Genomic DNA, 11939 nt, shown 5'->3' with positions numbered 1-11939 from the left:
TGATTACAAAAAACTTTTTTACTAACTTCTTGGGGGGCTTTGTTGTTGTTGTTTTAGCTGTTATTTGTAGCTTTAACTTTAATCAGTTATTCCTCCTTTTAAATTCATAGTATTTTTAATTATACGGTATCATAAAAAATAAACAACAAGTTAATTTCTTTAAGTCTAGAATTACATAAAAAAGCATAATGTAATTGTAAACAGATATGCTGTCTTTCAGTATTTGTCAGCACTATAATCTCTAATCAAGGCATATTTTACACTGCTCTGTATCTCCAGAACAGTTAAAGGACTTTTGCTGTATATGACTTAAAGATTTAGAGGATATTTATTAAAACTTTATTTAGAAATGCTAAAATGTTACCTACAGGCCTTGTGAAATACAGATAGTATATATGCTCAGCTGATCAGTTGTTCACTGCCTACCTACTGTTTGGCCACTCTATTAATATTAAATTAAAAAAAGAGTCCCTCAAAGCTCATATTGCATTATTTTGATCTTAATGAGAATCTGGTTGTTTATGTTGTGTGTTTTGAGGATCATCCACACTAATTAGAATTTGACAGATCCAATTAAAATTGTGGGCCCATAATGATGTGATGGGGTTGCCACCAGGGGAGCAGCCTCAAAACAAACAGCACTGGTTTAATGTAAAGGTTGAGGGGCTGGATCACAAAAGCTCGAACAGGAGGCACAAGTTTATGCGAGCGTACGTGCACACGAGCCTGTTTTCATCGTATCGTGCTTCTCTGCCACCCCCACCTCCAGAACCTCATAAAGCTCATAGACGATAATGATCCTGCCATAGACTGTAATGATCCCACCATTTCATGGGGTATTACACTATAATGATGATAGTCCTCGACATTTGCATCCCATCCAGCCTTTAGCTGCTGAGCTGCACCACCATCTTACCTGGCACGGGTAATTTATAGAGCGAAGGCGTGAATAAGCCGCTCTGGAATAATACAACCAGCACTTAGAGTCAGCCGCAGAGATTTATTATGGGAGTGTAAACCCAAAAGGCAAATAGGATCGACATGCTGGTGTGTGTGTGTGTGTGTGTGTGTGTGTGTGTGTGTGTGTGTGTGTGTGTGTGTGTGTGTGTGTGTGTGTTTCCTCTATTTCCCGTTCAAGAATAAAGACATCCACAAGAATCCACCAGTGACAGCTCATAAAGGATGATGGGGAGGCGGATGTGAGACCTGGGAGGGGTTGAGGTGGGTGGGGATGTGGGTGTGGTGAAATCATAAAAAGTCCCCCCTCAAAAAAAAAGACAGAGAAGAAATGAGACAAAAAAGGGACGGAAGCTAACGCCACCACAAATATGTTCTTTTCCCGAGAAATTTTTCACGACCGTTCTTTACAAACAGAGAGACACATGCAACACAGAGACGGCACGCACTCAAACACACACAGGGAGGGGGGGAAAAACAACAACCCTGTGCGTATTTTACTCTGAGAGTTAATGGGAATAAAATACCTTGGTGGATGAGTGCAGATGTGTTTGATACAAATAGTCATTTTCCTATTTGCTGCCTCATTGAGCATGATGAATGATGGGAGTCAGGGAGGCGGCGTGATGAATGGCAGCACCTTGGCTCCATTGCATGCCCTATTGATTCTCCTTCTTTATTACTCCTACAACCCAGCTGGCTGCTCCTGCCCTCCCTACACTCTCTCCTCTCCACTGAGGGTGAGAGGAGGAGGAATTGAAGTGGGGTCTTCTTCCTACTGTAAGGCCACACCTCTAACAGGAACAACACCGTGTGTGTGTGTGTGTGTGTGTGTGTGTGTGTGTGTGTGTGTGTGTGTGTGTGTGTGTGTGTGTGTGTGTGTGTGTGTGTGTGTAAACATCCAAGTGAAGAAGCATAATGTGTGTGCGCTTGTGGCCTGCTGGGACTTCATGGATAAGGGAAAAATGAGTTTTCTGATTAGCAGATTAGAGGCCAACGGTTTCTAATAGGGACTTGTCTGGGAGTTGCTTAGTTAGAGGGAGGGTGTGTGTGATTGTGTGTGTGTGATTGTGTGTGTGTGTGTGGGGGGGGGGGGGGGGGGGGCATTTCGAGGTGGCCACCTCCTTGCTTTCTTGTCTATTTTACTTTAAATGGGCATAGATATACACAATGAACACTGTGTTTCATTAAAGAAGACTTGAAACTGCTAGAGGCTATAAACTCATTAGTAAAGTTTTAAAGGTTAGAGATGGAGTAAAAATATGACATTCTTCAAGACTTCTACAGAATTAGGGTTCTCTTTGCCGACCATAGGGGTCACGCCTTACTGGAAATTAGAAAAAATGCAGGTATAAGGTACTTCTGCACTGGTTTTATGTTTCAGATCCAAAGATTATGATTATTTTATATACAGTATAAAGTTAAATAAATCAATAAATGTGCATTATACTGCTGATGAAAACAGTTTCCAACAAATTTAAGTTAGTTAAAGTAAGTCAAATTAATTAAAAATGGCAGGTACAAGACTTGTATCTTCCACTGTCTCTACAGACAGCCTCAGAAGCTGGGGCTCGGACTGCCGGGCCTCCTGCAGAAAGGCAGGCCCATGTTACCTCTTTGGGCTGCGCCTGGCTGGGCCCCAAGAACGAAGACCTGACAACCAGCCAATCACCCTCAATCTCCCACCCCAGGCCAGGCTCCAGGGCAGGTTCCTGGGAACCTTGGTCCCAGGCAGGATCATTTGGATTTTGTTTTTCTTTGAGGTCATGTGAATCGCTGTTTGTCTGTAATGACTGAAAGAATAAGATTGCGGTTACAAACAATGAAAATGAGTTTTTTCCCAAGGGAGAATGCCTTCTAGGGAGAGGTTTTCCCATGTCGTACTGGCAGAAGCCCCCAGAGCAGACCAAGGCTACTGATGGATGGATGGATGGATGGATGGATGGCATCTATCAGGGAGTTAGGGCAATATCATACAAATTGTGAAGGGAAATCATGAAGTACCGAGTGGCTAATGTGTTTTCATTACTGTCATTTAAAATTATAGATCAACATACATACATCAACATTCTTATTAAAACACATTAGTTTATTGAGTTAAGTGCTATCTGAAATACTCACAATTTGTGAGTATTCCACCAAAGTGGACCCCAGAGTTCTGGACACTTTTTTTAATTCTTTGAGCAGTAGTACATTGCTTTAGTTGCTGACAAATTCAAAGTAATGATGCACAAAGAACATGATAAAATAATGAAATTATCTACGTATTTCTAAGTACTGAGTGCTCAGTGAGCTTTAAGAGTCTTATTCTTAAGCATATTTCCCTTGCACCTGGTACACAAGGTTTGAGCAGTCTTTGAGATAAGTAAGAGGTAAAACACGTATCATATACATTTGAGTGACAGCGCTGTGTTTTCTCTCAGAGAGAAGATATGAAAAAAACAACTTGTGCCAGGGACTGTAACCTCAGTCCCGTCGGTTCTGTCAAAACAAAGGCCTGTTCATCCATCAGTCCTCTCATCTGAGTCCACATCTGAGACGCCGGGCCTCAGCATGGACGACAGCTCTGTGGGGGCTGGAGGTATGTTATGACTGGTCTGTGTGTATGGTAGGGGTTCATTCCTGGTTTAGAGGTCATGACAGGTAAGATGTGGAACTTGGAGACATAGCTGTTGTAGTCCAGCTTGATTTCCAGAGTCTCTCCTGAAGTCAAGCATGAAGAATGGTTGTTTTGGTCAATTACCTCAAGTACTAGTTGCAGAGCGTGTCAAAATAATACAATATTAAGATGAAGTTGTTCTTCCATAAGCATCATGTATACGGCACTCTAGCAGGATTGGTGGATGCAAATTCAATCGCAGATTTGAAAAACAATACTCATCGAAAATAATGGGCAATCTTTGCCGCTGATGAATTAAATTTCAAATCATTTCCTAAATGGGCTAGCTAGAGATAGAAGTGATCCCAACCAATAATATGCATGCACATATTACCCTCAGAGGCACACAGACACCATACACGGCTGCTCTCGCACACACACACACACACACACACATTTGCAGGCATCTACACACAACCATCTTGCTCTCAGCATGGCCTGCGCGAAGCTTCCCAGACTAAATTACAAATGTTTCAGTGGATTGGAGTTGCAGGACATAATGAAGCAGTGCGGCACGCTGAGAGGTAATTACCCAGCAGCACTCCTGCCGTTCTGCAGCCCTGCGAGGTGAGAGAGAAGATGAATAGCCAAAGTACAAAACCACTGACCCCTCAAAAGTTTCATTTACCATCTCCCCCCTTCTATCTCCCTCCCCCTGGTTTTGGGGAGCTTGGAAGAGGTAATCATCTAGGGACAGTTTTGGTAGGTTGATGAATGGTGTGTGTGGCTTTGGTGCTCGTACGCACATGCACACCTATTTATCTGCTCCGGCCCAAACCCAGCCGAGCAGGGCTAGAGATGTGGAGCATGCTGAGCCTTATTGAGTCACCAGGGCTAGCTGAGTGAGGAGACAGGCCAAGGGAGGAGGAGGAGGATGGGAGGGGGTGGAGGGATGGAGCGATGGAAAGAGGACAGACCGCCTGGCTCGGAGACGTGGAGCCGATCAATTTTCTCCTCCAGCCTATCAGTCATGTCCTCTCACTCTGTCCGTTTCTGCTGATGACACACTTTCTCTGCCCATCGGCCCATTTCCAGGCCAAGAGCGAGAAAAGAAAGTCTAGCTGTGTGTGTTTGTCTTGAATGTGCATGTTTGTGTGTGCGTCAGTCTGAAACAGAGTGAGAGAGTGAGAGAGAGCACACACCTGGGGGTTGTCCAAGGGGAGAAGTGCTGAAGACGGCGGGGGCTGGCTTCTGTCAAAGTTTCCTCTCCCACGAGTACAAGTGAGGACTGAGAAGAAGGGAGGAGGAGAGCATATAGCAGCAGCAGCCCCTTAGGTGAGCCAGACTCAGCCTCCTCTCCCAGGCGTGCCAGCGAAGGTGGCAGGATCCAAAGCCTTGTCAATGCATAATGCATTAGAGGCCTCCTTCTCCTGACAGCCCCCTCTGCCGCCTTCCACTCCAGAAGCCTGCCCGCTAATCAAAAACGACACATCCGAATGTCCGGACATACACACATGCGCATGCTTGCACGCCCAAACAGACACACACACACACTCGGGCAGAAATTTACTAATCAAAAAGTGTATTTCCTAGAGGCTGACTCCCAAGAGAAATCCAGCTGGAAGAAATTGGAATAATTTATTAGCTTACAAGTTTTCGTTGACAGTTAGCCCGAGGCTATTTATCTCAGTAATAGAGAACGTCTCCAATGTGGCAAAATTGACCAAATCAAACAGCTTTGATCAGAAAATGAATCTGGCAAGGCTGTCTGTCTCTGGGTGTCCCGTGAGGCGAGCGTGAAACAAACAAAACTGAGAAACAGAAACTGAGAGAGGGAGAAAGAGAGAGATTATTTAACAAGTGACCACTGGGGGGAAAAGAGTGAAGGATAGGCTCACACTGCAAGTGAAATCTCTCACTATGAATTATTATTAACGCAACAAAAGGCGGCCGTCGATATTTAAAATGGAGGATATTGCTGGATAAATAATGTGACAACAGCAGAACATCAAAGCAATTTGTAGAGTTTACGGTCTCTCTTCATCGAGTTTGGGATGCCATAAATTGTCCTGCTTTTTCATATTACAGCAGCAGAATAGCTAATTCACTTTGTCAGCTACAAAAACAGGGAAACAGACAAAAACAAAGGTGACTGTCTGACAGAAAAAGTCCCATCAACACTGTACTCAAGATGCCTGCTTTTGTGTGTACTTGGATTATTTTCTCTTCAGTTAGGCCGATGGTCCCCATTGTTTTTATCTACTCACTCAGCCCTGTGAGATGGACTCAGGAATGTCTGCTCCCTCAACATCTTTCATGTTCAAATGAGTTCAGCTGGAGTCATTTTAAACTGGGTCTGGATAACCTTTAGTCAACCCTTTTTCAGTAATTGCTAGATTTATTAGTATTAACAGTCCATACATACTTTACGGTGTTGGTTTTAGCTACTATTTTATTCATATCTTTACTTGTAGTTTTTAGCGACCAATTTCACCTGTTTCCTATGTTCAACTAATATTTCATTAGCACTTTTAGATAACTGAGTCAGTATTTTTATCCTGCAATTTGAACTATTAATCCATGATATTCTTTCTAAATAACTGACATGCTAGCCGTGAATTTAGCTAGGTAATTTATATTTTGTTCACAATTTTAGTCAGCTGGCTACTATATTTAATTTATTCATAGGCCTAATGATATTGCTAAAGAACTGAACAGCTACTATATAAGCTACATGTTATTCATAATTTTAGCTAGCTACTATTTTTCTCTTTGCTTATCTATAATGATATTGCTAAAGAATTCAACTTCTAGCTATAACTTTAGTTAGCTAATTGATAACATTTTATTTAAGTTTTAGGTAACTACTGTATTTAAACATTAATTCCTAATTTTGCCGTAGGAGATAGCGGTCTACTAACTAGAAGTTTAATGGTTCAATTCCTGGCTCCTCTATTCTTTATTTTTGAAGTATCCCTGTGCAAGCTAGCTGCAAGTAGCATCATCATCATAGCATCATCTATTTAAATGTGTTTGTGAATGTTGAATTTGTTTAAAAAACAAAAATAAAATGACTGTGTTAAGGAGGAAGTAGGAAAGTGTTTTGAGTGCTCAGAGTAGAAAACCATATGTGTGTAGTCTATTTATTTATTTATCTGTACCCCTAGCTAATAATTTCAGCTATTTCTTTGAGCTACTCTTCTCTACTTATTATTTTGATCTAGTTAACTGTTCTGCTCAGACTTGTTCAGGTCTGCTTACAGTTGCTCATCTTTCCATGTAGGCCCTGTCTACTGCAGAAGTTCCCTCTGGAGTAGGCCATTTATACCGCTGATTTGGATTCAAGTGAGTTATAGTACAACAATCCATGCACTCTTGTCCACTATAATACAATTCCCATTTGCAATCTCTGAGTCCTAAAGGGATGTGGAGATGCTTCTAAGCCAAATCTATTTCCACTCCTGCACAGTATATCTCTGTCACTCTGTCTCAGTGACAAAGACACTGAGCCGAGCTGTAAAACATGCTTTTGACATGATCCCCAGACATGCCTCTCACGGTGAGGGACACATTCATTTGTCGAGGAGACTGACAGACAGTTCAAAGGGTCATCGGGCTGACACCAAAAGGGGACAGTAAACACACCACAACCGTCTCAATTAGCAGCTGATTCACAGCTGTCACGCATGGATCCCAAAGATAGGTCTCATTATGTTAAATGGATGTCAATCACACAAGCCTCAGGGCAACAAAGCGAAGGAGGCGGTGCTGGAGAGAAGCGAGTTAGAGAACCGCGGCCCTAAATGTGAGTTCCAAAGAATGACATATTTTGCAGTGTTTGAAACGATCAAACAAGTTTCACTTACGCAGAATAGAAAAGTCAGTTCAGCGTTTCTTTCTTGACCTCCCAGCTGAATGGAGAAGTTTATAGAACAACAACAAATTCTTTCCATAAGTGTTGAACCGCGCAGCAAAGAAACAATGATTGGATCACGGCGGGAAATTTCTCCATAGACTGGCATTAGCATTGACCCCCATCCTCCTCCCTCCCCCACCTCCACCTGTTCTGCTCCACGCCTCCTCCCACTCCTCGTCCTCTCCAATCTATCCGCCTAATGAATTTTTACCTGGCACAGGCTGTTTTAAACTCCATTTGGACTCGTGCCTACAATTACCTCCTCAGAGTCTCCAAAGTAACTGCGCACAGCCTAATTAGTATGCATTATCAATTAACAAACTTAATAGCTGGCAGATTGATTGGATCCTCTGTAGAAGGGGGCAGAGCTGAAGCGAAACACCAAATGAAAAATCATCTCCCCACGCACTTCTCATTTCTCTTGCACACAGATTCATGGATGCCTGTGTTTGAATGTTTTAGCAGTTACTTGACATTGTACATGTGTTGTTACTATATGTGGCTTTTTGGAAAATATATACAAACACATTAATTTACATAATGCCGTGTATTTTTAAAAATGCAGCTGTGCAAGAAGTATTTCATTACTTTATCCGTGTGACTGCACTGATGCCACTGATGATACATAAACATCTTATATTTTAAATTTATTGTTTTTATTATTATTATTGTGGCATCACTGTGTAGCCAGTAGTTTATCATTTTATCATCTCAAGTTAGAACAAATGGTGACTACTATATGAGTAGTATTTGATACTTTGTTTCATTGTTTTTGATTTAGTATAATGAGCAAAATATTGTATAAAATGTTACTTTATTAAATCACACGTGATGACCTGATTATAGTTCATGTGTGCAGTATGGTTCAGCTTTCTCACATTCAGTCAGTCACTGTCAAAAAAATAATACTGCCACTATTCAAAGAAGCACATTAGTTTAAGCTCAATCATCTCAGTCCATAATCATAAAGCTGATTTCATCCCTATCCTTAATTTTTGCACAGCGATTCCTGGTGCAAAATATACCTGTGTGTGTATTTATAGCACTTCTAATAACTTATTTTCCACCAATGGTGAATGCATGCAAAAAAATTCACTATTATGTCATATAAAAGAAATAAAATGTAAAAGTACATGTATTCAGTGGTGACTGAGATGTTTGGATAATCTAAGAGTTCTATTATAACGTTATATTTCACTCTATAAAAGTATTATTTAGAGTCATGTACATATAATTATATTCATGGTTGTAACCACCTACGATGTCATCAAGGTCTGAACTTCAGTATGCTTTTTTAAACAAAGACAGTAAAAAATGCCATGAATCAATGTCTGATTTTCAACGTGACTTTTAATGTGAAAGACTCTTTGGGAATTCTACAAATTATACAAACCCCACAGGGAAGTAAGGAACTTTTTTCATCGTGCCATTTTCATTTCAAGCAATGAAATAACTTTTATTACTTTTTTTCATTGTTTTATAAACACAACAGTCATCTTCTATATTTCTTTGTCTCTGGTTTTGATTTTGAGTTTAAGTTTTGGTTGTATTGCAACTCCAGGACCCAGCCTCTTCTAAAGTGTAGCTTTTTCTACTGTTCATTGGAGCATTTTTATTATGGTGCATAAAGAGTAAAAAAAATCTGGACCTCAATAATTTATAAAAGCTACTTATGCCTCTGATTATATTATTATTCATCTATAATTATCTTAAGTTCCAGTCACTGATTGCTGGTTTTTAGTGATTTACAAGTTATGCTAACATATAACTATGTGATGAGTTCATCGTAGGTTTAGGAAAACCTTGAATATTCACCAACCACTCATTCGCAAATTATGTGCAGTAGAATTAATTTTTTTCAAAGAATGAAAAGAAGTACAAGTAAACTATAACCTTGTAAATTGTATATGTAAAATGTCTTTGGTTGGCACACATATGTGAATACACTGATCTTCAATTGAAAGCACCAATACTGCACTATATAAAGTAATGAGCTATAATTAATGCCAATTCCTGCTTAAAAAGGGTAAATTTAGCTAATTATTAATGTAAGAGTTTTTTAAGTAACTAGATAGATAGCTGTGAAATAAGTGAAGTTGGTATTAATGTAACGTGAAAGTATATTAATTGATTAACTGCAATACTAAATCAAACGCACTGCTTTTTAACATTGCATATTTGTGATAAAGCCTTGAGATGAGATGAGACAGAAAAGGACACTTGCAGTAATTCAGTACTAGGAGTTTTAGGAAGGAGAAAGGTGGATGATGGGAGCCGCAAGGGTGAAAAATGAAAAACAGCTTCACTGGGACACATGTTAGGCAAAAGAAACCCAATTTGTCAGGGAGATGAAAATCATAGTTAAAGGATTCATTTTGTGTACATCGACATCACCATTAAATTGTGCTGTCTGACATAAAAGTCGCTGAATGGATGGGAACGTCAACATTTTTCACTCTTCTCTTAATTAATGCCACCTGTTTCCCCAAAACCTTTTAGAATCATTTCTGAAGGAGAGAAACGGATCACCTGCTGTGTTACTGGCTTCCCTACAAAAAAGCCCAAAAGCCCAGAAGAGATCCAACGGGACTATTATGTTCCAAAGTCTTCATCTGACTTTGTTATTTGTGTGCCAAGTAGGGATATTATCCAGTTTGTCAGCACTAAAGTCTGTAACTTCAGCCCACTTTAAAGGACTTAACATTCTCCCAGTCCAGACTATTTAACTGAAGCATGTGTTTATGAGGGAAAATAACCCACCTTAATATCACTCTTTATCCACAACACTAATGCTTGAATAACATTCATAAACGCATTACCAAAACATGTTTGACAGAGTCGTTTTAGATGCAAATTGGCCAATACGTCCTCAGCTTAAAGTGCGCTGTCTGTGGTGCTAAAATTTAATGCTGCATTGATTCACCGTGTGTGCATTGTAATGAACATTTTCACTAGATTCAAATTGTTGGATTAAAGAAACTCGCTTATTTACATAAATATCAATAAGAAGACATTATGACAATTATCCGCCCTATTGGCCACAAACTTTATATGCTTGAAAATATACTTTATTTTCATTAGGAGGCATGAAATGCAGTCATTAGTGCATTAATTAAGGCCACTATAAACAATTATCTGGGTTAGTTTCTCAGTATTCCTTGAATGGGTCATTGTTGTGATGGAATCAGCACCACGGTGAGACTAATTTCTACACAGAGCTACTTAGGACAGCACAAAGGGCATGAATTCCAGCAGCAAGTAAAAGAACAAATGGAATAATGTTTGTGCTTTATGGGTGTTTTTTCTTCTTCTTCTTCTTTTTGTGGCAGAAATGGCTTCTCAGCACAATAGCAGTGGGGTCCAGAGGATAAGGAAAAAAACAATCCATTACCTGGTGCAAACAGCGGTTGTCGAGATAGTTCATAGTGCGGTAATACAGCGGCAGAAATGTGCTGTAAATGCAGGGAAGCAGCGAAATTGAAGAGTCACATACAATAAGCGTCACCTTAGCGGTGGGGTGGGGGACAGTGACCGCGGGTGGGAGGGTGGGGGAGCCCGGGGGGCAAATTCAGCATTACCTTTGGAAACACTGCTGCAACTTTGCAGCAATGACAGAAAAATTGGTTTTTCTTAAATTAAAGAAGTAAAGCTGATATTTATTGAAACAATGTAAAAGGCCGACTTGGGGTTGAAACCAATGCAGTACAAGAAATGGCAGGATTGTTGATGAGTGTCATCTTACTACAACTGTCAACCAAATGTCAACCACTAACAAACACACCTTAATTTTTTGCTCCATGTTTCTGAAATCTGACTATGATCAGTGTCTTGCTAACATTTACAATAGAAAAATGCAACATTTGTGGTGCCTAGGTTACTAAGATGGGCTTATCTTCAAAATATCTTGACATTTCCAATAGAAAATTGTCAGGAAATAGAAATAAAGTATTTATTTAATGTCACGGCCATCGTGTTGGCATCGTTTTATGTTCCATTTAGGTTTTGCATGTATTGATGCATTGATCCCCTTAGGTGGATTACAAGTACTTCACAACCATGTAAAAGTACTCAGCTACTTGATAAAAAGTGCAACACAATACCAAATGTGCCTCTGAAACCATCGATGAAAGCTCCCCATGGTGCATGGTGTGTATAGGCAACAGAGAGGGATGTAAATCGCAGACTAATTAAGGAAGAGCCCACAGGTCCCTGTCCAGTTTAGCTTTTAAATTGTGTCTAATCGACTGAGAGCACGTTTAAAAGGCGCGAATGAGTGACTTATCACTAGTCCTGATTCGATTTGTGGAGCTAAATGAACATTTGAAGGGTTTCAAATGGCTGAATGGGCTCTTAGCACAAAGCAGGTTGTGTGCTGCCATTAGGTTCTGACCAAATAAATATATATGTTACACATCATCATCACAAAAAACTGGATCAGTATTTCACTACGAACAATGTGACACATCA

The 11939-nt window shown here is 40.2% G+C and overlaps 1 long non-coding RNA gene across 1 annotated transcript in view; it reads left to right on the top strand.

Moving 5' to 3' along the window:
- The first annotated feature begins 5845 nt into the window (after positions 1–5845).
- The window catches only part of LOC147326282 (uncharacterized), a 28703-nt gene continuing 22609 nt past the window's right edge, over positions 5846–11939 (top strand). The window contains exons 1-2 of the long non-coding RNA XR_015130437.1: positions 5846–5910; positions 6840–6901. This is a non-coding gene — a long non-coding RNA (uncharacterized LOC147326282). The remainder of the gene's footprint in view (positions 5911–6839; positions 6902–11939) is intronic.

This window comes from Aulonocara sp. 'chitande type north' Nkhata Bay, linkage group LG7 (genome assembly GCF_057382095.1).
Source record: "Aulonocara sp. 'chitande type north' Nkhata Bay isolate Kocher_YH1m ecotype deep benthic linkage group LG7, A_spYH_male_GT1.1, whole genome shotgun sequence".
Lineage (NCBI taxonomy): Eukaryota > Metazoa > Chordata > Actinopteri > Cichliformes > Cichlidae > Aulonocara > Aulonocara sp. 'chitande type north' Nkhata Bay.
This window is presented reverse-complemented; position numbering and strand designations above follow the sequence as displayed.